This window comes from Temnothorax nylanderi, unplaced genomic scaffold (genome assembly GCF_030848795.1).
Source record: "Temnothorax nylanderi isolate EJ_2023f unplaced genomic scaffold, tnyl_v1.0 TNYL_tig0786_pilon, whole genome shotgun sequence".
NCBI classification, from domain to species: domain Eukaryota; kingdom Metazoa; phylum Arthropoda; class Insecta; order Hymenoptera; family Formicidae; genus Temnothorax; species Temnothorax nylanderi.
Window position 1 is genome coordinate 56,879 of NW_027249848.1, and position 9,223 is coordinate 66,101.

Sequence of the window (9,223 nt, forward strand, 5' to 3'; positions counted from 1 at the left end):
AGATAAAACATAAATATCCTTTCTCTTTGTTGAGACATTAGTAATCACTCTAATGATTTTCCGAATGAAAGGTAGACGCAAGTAAGAATAAAATACGACGCAAGGATTATTGAGAATTAAACGCATGTAATATTAAGAATTAAACGCAAAACGCTCGTAAAATCGAGAGGGCATTATAAACGCTTGTAATATAATCTTTGTATAAAGATGTTAGTGAAGATTATTCGAATCTCTATAAAAGATATTCCTTTATCAGTTAAAAAATCACTCATTGTCAGATACAATTTTCAAGACATATAAAAAATAGTGTAAATTTACTTGATAATGAATAATCCACCGGCAGGAATTGCATTCCGTCAATCATCTTAACTCATCCAATTCTAATTAACGGAAAGGATAATTTCATCCTTTAAAATCATGCGCATGATACGAATGTTAAACTCTTGCACTTTCGTGCCTCGTCGAGACGTCTCTGAATTTACTGTAATCAAGAAATTGATTACAGAACTCGTGTACGAAAATACAGAAAAGCCATTATAGGCTAAGGTACCTTATCTCAGATTGTCTGAAAGACAAACGTTTCGAAGGAAACGTGAAATGAATCCGCATTGGATTCCAATGGCCGCTCTCCTTTGTACGAACTGCGTGTATCTTTTACAACCGCGGTACGTGGCCATCCACTCGGCGATAAATGCCGCTCGTTTGGAATTAGACTGAAGAACGGACTGTTCCTCTTCTAGTTATTATCATGATTCCAATTCACGATACGGATTATCCTTATAAAGTCGGATTCTCCGGTTGAAGATCTTAGAATAGATCGTACTATCCACTTCCTTCTAGAATATTCGAGAACTGCGTAGTTAAGCCTCGAAACGTGCTCACTCTTCAAGCGATGGAACGGAAGTGAAGACGCACGCGTCGCGCGTCGAGTAGTTGCCTATGATAGCGCCACGCAGTGAAACGCATGCGCAGCTCGAAATTAATCTAGATGGTATTAGCAGCGCCGCTATGTTGATAGTGTGTTTACAGGAGATCGATAAAGTAGCTCACGGACTTGTTGATTCGACTCTTCAATATCAACTAACTGTTTTATCCTCGAAAGCTCTGTCTGTCCTTACTCTTAATTTGAACTTATGCTATATTCTGAACATACTCTAATCCCGGGGTTGGACGTAACAAAAGGATCTTCCTATTCCAACCCAAGTGGTAATAGCTTTTTAATTCTCCTTATGTTTGAGATCGCGATTACATTCGTAGATTGCATCGATTTTATCGTACGAAAAAGCACAATGCGTGTGCCATCGTTATATTATAAATTCATCGTTTCAATAAAATGATTATTCCTATATGTAAGTCCCTTGTGTTTGAGTTATAATATGGGCTTTTCCAAGAACATTCCTAATCGATAACTTTCTAGACGTTTCCCGAACGCTGTTTGTATGTTCTTGTGCGATAGAAAAACCCACGTTATAAACAATATTCGGCGTGACAAACAACAACAATTGTCAACGGCCCGTCAACTATATTTCGTCTCGAGACGGCACATTGCGATGACGTAGGCAGCCGATTGCCAATCGCTCGTCGCAATACGTGCCTCGCGCATGTCAGGTGCGAATCAATGCGTGTCGGGCCCTTTGGCGGCCAATCGCACGCTTCGACCTGAGGTCACCTACAACACTTAAACTTAATTGGTGATTGCCGAGAAGAAGCGCCCTTATAAAAGAGCTTGCTTCGTCGGAGACCCGCTCTCGCTCGCAGTTCACCCGCAAGTATACACTAAACCGCTTATTTCGTACACCGCCTAGAATCACGCGCTTAGCTTTCGCACGAATACGAAGAACTTCGCTATCTCGCTTCGCGAACACGCTTTCGCTGCTTCTTACACGCCGTACTCGCTTCTGTGCGCGCTATCTCACGGCTTATTCCGTTGCTGAAAGTAGAACGAACACTGTATATATTGTACATATAGACTTTGTAATATACGTGTTTTATTGTACTTATTCGTTTTGACTTTTCTGTGAACTGCTTTTCCTCGTGCTTGTCCTTCTCGCGCTATCAATCGCGTATCCGCGCACTCTCGCACACCTTAACAAAATTATAATATTACAAAGAATCTTTTTAATCACAAAGAATTTAAGAGGTAACAGTACAAAATAAAAATATTTAATTAAAATAAAATAAATAAATTTTTCTTGTAAAAAAACTTGGCGCTGCTTTTTTACTCCCGTCACATTCTTCCCTAAATTATGTTTGTTTTTTTATTTAATCAAAAATTTTAGTAATGTTAAATTTTACTAATGTTTAAATTTTAATGTTTAAATTTCGAAGTCTAGCAGCGTCAAGTTTTTTTACAAGAAAAATTTATTTATTTTATTTTAATTAAATATTTTTATTTTGTATTGTTACCTCTTAAATTCTTTTTGATTAAAATGATTCTTTGTAATATTATAATTTTGTTAAGGAGAATTAACCCTTTAGGGGCCTGTGTACATAATTATGTACATTCAAAAAAAAACTATAAAAACTATTAAAAAACTAAAAAAAAACTAAAGAACTTTCATCAGGGACGTCTTTTAAGACTATCTTATAAATTACAATATTTTACTCCAACGGGATCGATGTGTGGCCCCTAAAGGGTTAAGAAGCTATTACCACTTGGGTTGGAATAGGAAGATCCTTTAATGGGAACACAAAGATATATAGGTACCAGTTGGATTTTATTTTTTAAAAGTAGTTGCACAACAATTAGTTTTCAAAGAAATATATATTTTTTCTTTGCAATTGGCGCAATTTAAAGATTTCACATTTTTTTGAAATACATGTCACTTGGGTTGAGTTAGGTAACATAATTTTGTGATATAATAATTTTGTTAAGGAGAAATTAAACTACCACTTGGGTTAGATTTTTTAATTTACAAAATACATTGCGTGTACGCCTTGGCGTTGGCGCCTTTTTTACCTTTTTTGAAAAAGGTAATTTTGTATTGATATTAAAGAAACAGGATTTGTATAAGGAAGAATAATGGGATAATTAATGTGAAGAGTAACGAGAAAAAAAGAAAGATGGGAGCTGAGGAAGGGGAAAAAGGGAGAGGTATCGTACAAAAAAATTAGAATGTAATAAGTCTTATATGAGAAATAAGAAGAAGGAAAAAAACAAAATATGGGAGAGATAGATACGTGAAGTAAGCAGAGAGGGAAAAGGAGGTGGTGATTAAATATTAGTACAGTAGAGGAGAAAAAGGAATGAATTAACGGAGAGAAATAATGGAACGGAATAAATATTTTTTTAAAATAAATATAACAAGAAATACATATATAGACATGGATAGCGCGCGCGTCAGCGCGCGCTGCGTGCTAGTCATATCTAAAAAAGGCATGTAAAGTCGATACTCAAATCTATCAAAGTTTATGGTTATAGCTTTTCCACGATGCCGATTGGTTCTCTCGCTTCGTTTACTTCATGAGCATCTGTCATCGCATATTTTGACAGTTGTATGTATCAAGGGTTAATAGTGTAATAGTAATAGTATAATGTTAAAGCTAAATAGCGCGCACGAAGCGCGCGTCTGTAATGTCTAGTGTAATAAATTTTTCTTTTGGAAGTAACAAGAATTTTTAGAAGAAATATTACACTGATAATTTTTTGATAATTAATGAATGCCATGTTGAGACTAATTAACGTATAAAAAATAACTAATGTGTGCTAAAAAAGTGTAATAATTATTAAAAATTACTTTTTTTTTAAGTAAATGCAACTCAGGCATGCCTAGTTCTTGTACGTTAATTTGTTTTTAAAACCGCTTTATACAATTTAGAATTTGCAACAGAATCTGCGGCAAAATAGTGTAATTTTATGTATCATGTAATACCGAAATTATGTTTAAAATTAAAAGTATAGATAATGATTATTATACCATTTTGCGCAACAGATTTTTTTTATACACGCTATTTTTCATTTTTAATTATCGCAATCTTTTAATATCATTTTTGTACAAATTAAAATAACATTTTTTTATCAAATAATTTTGCCTGTAATACATTATTTTCTATAATTCTTATTTTAATTAAAAAATTGTTTCACAAAACAATTTTCTTTTCTCACAATAGGTGCGTGCGCTTGACGTTTCTTTACATTTTTTTGAAATTTTTAATAAGTTAATTAAACATATGTAATATCTTCAAATGTTATTTTATTTGTTACTTTTTAAGATTTATTTATAGGTTTGATATATATTCTTAAACAGTTAATTTGTTATTTAATAATGCATACTATACACTTTAAAATATTCTTTATGTACCTACTTTGTACACATTTTTACTTTTATAAAATTCTTTTATAAGATTCATATATTTCCATAAATTGTATTTTATTTAAAATAAAATAAAAATATGATTTATGTTATTATTATATGTTTATACAGTATCTGAAAGTGTCTGTATTTTTTGTTCAAATTTTAGCAAATTCATTTTTCGTGTCAATCAAAATATAATTAATAGGTGATGAATAGATTTTTGTAACCATTTTATTTTTGTTCATTCCTGTTTGTTCGGATGTTCTGGATGTGCCGCGCCACAGTCGTCGCACGTCTTCGGCATCGACACTCATTGATCTTTAGAACGCGTTTGCGCGTATCGGCCACCAAGCGGCCGTATAACAATGGAACGCGCCATGACCAATGAGGGGTCGCGATTTTCTGGTTGCGTTGAAGTCTCGTGGCCGTTCGCTATCGCCGGTGTCGCGAGCCATCGTCATTTTCCTTTTTTAGTCAGGCGAGCGCCGTTAATGATAGAGATTGTTACCGTTATTGTCGTCATCGTTGTCGTCTTTGTTGACGCCACCACCATCGCTGCTGTTGCTCTCATCGACATTGTCGTCGTTGTTTTCGAGATTACCAGAGAAGTTCGTTATTACCATCCCGACCATCGACGCTTACCGTTACTGCAGGAACAGTTGTAGAAGCAACTCTTACCCTCTCTCTTTCTCTTTCTCTCTTTCTCCCTTCCTTTTTTTCTATCTCCCCCTCCCCATCTTTCTTTCTTTCGCCACTATGATTCCATACTCCACATGTTTGTCTTTCGGGGGCCATCGCGACATCCGCCACTGGGTAATCATGTATGACGAAATCAATTCTTACTCGGTGAGTCGTTTAAACATCATGTAAGCACAAGCAGAGATATATTCGCAAATATCTATATATTTACTCTCATTTAAAGATACTTTTACCTGAATCTGCTCAAAATGAATATATTATATACATATATGTTCGAGCTTCTTAATTATTTTTGACAAATAATTTAGCATGGAAAAATTGAAGGTTATTGAATTATTTGCTCAGGTGCTTATATATGTATATATGTATATATGTATATATAAAATACATATAAAGTATTAAAAAGAGTCCAATATTTGTAGAATAGTTAATACTTATTAAACTTATAAAAGCTTCGAGTAAAAACTAACAATAAAAAACACGCAAGTATCTCCCTTCCTCTGATTTAATAAGCTTTTAGGTATATTGTAGTACAGATTAAAATAAAGGATACGTATTTTTTTTTTACAAATGTTCTTACTTACATAAAGGAAGTGAAACACACCTTTGAAAAAAATCGACTTTTATGTTTTTAAGCTTATATCATCAAAAAGAAAAGAGATATACAAAAATGTTTTAAATAAAACTTTTTGATTTCAAAGGCACTTTATAATGGCCAGATTTTTCGAAAACGTTATATTTTTTAATATATTCCAACTATTTACTAATATTTTTGAAAATTTTGAAATGTTTTTATAACCAAATTAAATCTTATTTAAGAATAAACCATATCAATCATATAGAACAAAATTATTTTCTGCAAACGTATTTTTGAGAAATGTGCTATAAATGTCTTTATATGCACTCCGTAATCATCTTATCCACTTAAAGAACGTTATTAAAATGTCCAACGCAAATCTATTTCTCTTTGAAATATCAAGAGACAAGGTAATGTCTCACGCCAAGTGTGCGCTTAGCGCGAGACTGCCCCGTGTGTTATTACTCGTGCCGGCGACTTGTGAGTAGGCTCAATCGATTATCAGATCTTAATAACGGCTCAACCGATCAAGTTCTAAGTAGGCTCAATCGATAACTTGGGTTTGGATTACATAATAAAACTGTTCTTATTTTTCCTCTATGTACCCTACAAGCAAAGCTATTGCGAAACAAAGTTCGAACCTGGAAGAAACGTCGTCCTCATTATTATTGTCATCTGTGTCAAAATGTTGTACGGTTGCAATTTCTGACATAAAATTGCGTTAGCGCAGATAAGATGTATGTATCATAGCTTCTGGCAAGATGTAAAGGACATAGATATGCTTGCTGAGATACGCTTTCCTTTTCTAATTGTGTCATTGGTTGGGAGAAGGAAAGATAAGGGAAACCGCGGTTTTCTGAAGAAGTTTGTCCAGATGAGCCTTGTGATTCTGCGGCCCGTGAGCCGTACTCCTGTCCAGTGGATTGCCGATGGTGATTTTCTTCACCTCGTCGACCACACGTCTCACGAACTCGTCATGGATGGTCTCCTCGACGAAAAGTCGTCCTAGAGGACGGAAAAGAATTATTAAATAATAGACAATTTAATTATATTGAAAGATTAAATCCTATCCTATTATTAATCGATGGAAAGTATTACGAACAAAGATATTTCTGAGATTAATTACTTAAAAAAATCACCGTTTTAATTCCGAAGCAAAAGAAATAAATGTCTTACCGGCGGCGATGCGAGATGGGTATGATTGAACCGTGAATCTTGTCGCACCAGCTGGCGAAGTAGCGCCAGGTCTCGATGGACATGCCTATATATGGGTTTTCAGAGCGAGTCGTATCCGTGCTGCTACTGAGTGAGCTTGTTCAAATCGGGTAAGGAACGCTCCTTCTCTTCAAGCACGCTTCTGGCCTTATCCAACCAAATCGAGAACGTCGTGAGTTCATTTTTGAACTTCGTTAATTCATTCGGCGTTGATCGATTAGCTCGATCCTCCTCCTTACGACGACGACGAGGGACGAATGGCGAGGCGCGGACAGGCGGACACGCGGACAGACGTGAGACCGCGCGAGCGGAAGCGTCCCGTTGAGATATAGGCTGCAGTCCATTTAATGCTATAAATGCTTCGAATTCTCTTCTCTTTTCTTTCAATGAAGAAAGAAGAAGACAAAGAACGCTTCGAAGCATTTGTAACATATCAAATGGATCGCAGCCATAATCGACCGGCCGGTCGCGCGCGGACACGCGAGATTCTTAAAATTCACACCGCCAGACGGATAGGCAAGACTCGAGGATAAGCCAGGAAGGCGTGGATGGCCCGTGAAGGCAGAAATGGGTACACGAAACTATAATATATTATTTAAGCACTCGGATTGCTCGGATACAGAGCACGCGGAGCACGCGAAATGTTACCGCGAGGACGTTCGGATCACGAAGGACGACAAATGACAATCCAGCCGCTGCTGCCGAGCGAGTCACGTAGGCGGGCGAACAATGAAAAACGCGGGGTCGCTTAGGCGTGAGGCGTGAGATGCGCGTGAGCGGCCGGACCACTGAGGACAAGTTCGGGTGGAGATCGAGCTTGGATGAATAAATTAACACATTTCACGATCTCATTATATATAGACCCACACAATTTGCATAATTAAATAATATAATAAAAATAATAAAATGATATAATAAAATAACAATTACATTAAAATTGCTATTTTAATCGCTATGCGGGCATTTTGTTATTAAATATTATAATATAATAAATCGCGCGCGGATATTATAAATTATAATATATTATACCTATCCAAATAACAATTCGTGCGGGGTCATGTTACATTCACGGCGTGATTATCACACCGTGCATGCACGAACGCATCATGCTCGCTTCACGAAGTGATTTTGGCATACGTACCCGAATTTATACGTATTTGTAACGTTTTTGCCATTTTATCTGATATTTAAATATTATTTTTATATGTAGTGCGATCTTTTACGATCAATATTATAATTCATCATCAATTATATATTAATTGTAAAAGATCGCACTATGTCATCATGTGTGTGTTCACTATGCCATCACGTGTGTGTAATCACTATGCCATCACGTGTGCGTAATCACTGTACCATCACACGTGTAATCACACGTGATGGCATAGTGCGACCTTCTATACGCGCACGTATGCCAAAATCACTTCGTGAAGCGAGCATGATGCGTTCGTGCATGCACGGTGTGATAATCACGCCGTGAAGGTAATATGACCCCGCACGAATTGTTATCTGGGCGTTTATGTGGTTATTGAGTTACGTGGTTACGTTACATGTTGAACTAATTATAATAAACAGAGAGAAGACTGAGAGCGGCCATGCCGGCGATCTAGTAAGTGCTGAAATTGTGTAAAGGCCCTTGCACAATGCCAAGCAACAGGCAATAGGATGTATCAATGCAGAATGGACGATGATACAGGCAATAAACACCCGTCACGTTGGAAATGCCTATTGCTTGTGTCATCGTCCATTCAGCATTTTTGACTTCTGTTTCCTGTTCCTATTGCCTGTTGCCTGGCACTGTGCAAGAGCCTTTACATCCACAATTTCAGAATTCACCAAATCGCCGGCGTGGCCGCTCTCAGTCTCCTCTCTGACTGTACTAATTGGGCTTGTCCGCTTATCGTACAATCAATAAATGAAAACCACTTTACTCTATAACCTCTTCATTCTTCGGTAATCTTAAAAATAATGAATAAAATTTAAAAAAGTTAGCTTAAAATAGTTATGAAATAGTTAGTTTAAACTATAAACTTTCATAGAAAATGGAAATTTTCACACATAGTTACCTATGAAAGGATAGGTCGTGTTCTCCTTGCCTTATTTTTTATTAAATACAGCAATAACCAACCATTTTACATGTATTTTTATAAATATTATATTTGCACAATATATTGCACAATGATACTTTTCCCGTAAAAAATTCAAGGAGTCAATAATCACGTGATTATTACTTCTTCCCATCTTTCTTTCTCCGCACCGACACAATTAAAAAAGGAAAGCACCTCTCAGCAAGCATATCTTTGTCCTTTACATATTGCCAGAAGCTCTCCAATGGGAATGCTCAGTTTATTATATACGTCTATGGCAACCACGAAAAGGGAGGGATATAAAAAGAACCGAATTTGGTAAAAATTCGATAAGGCAATAATGAGCTATAGGA

At 36.1% G+C, this 9,223-nt stretch overlaps 1 long non-coding RNA gene across 1 annotated transcript; it reads right to left on the bottom strand.

Annotated features, from left to right (window-relative positions):
- Positions 1 to 5,481: 5,481 nt before the first annotated feature.
- On the bottom strand, positions 5,482 to 8,263 carry LOC139785361 (uncharacterized). The gene is made up of 2 exons (XR_011721919.1): positions 6,748 to 8,263; positions 5,482 to 6,576 (listed from the first exon to the last, which is right to left on the bottom strand). It is a non-coding gene; the product is annotated as an uncharacterized lncRNA (long non-coding RNA).
- Positions 8,264 to 9,223: the final 960 nt, after the last annotated feature.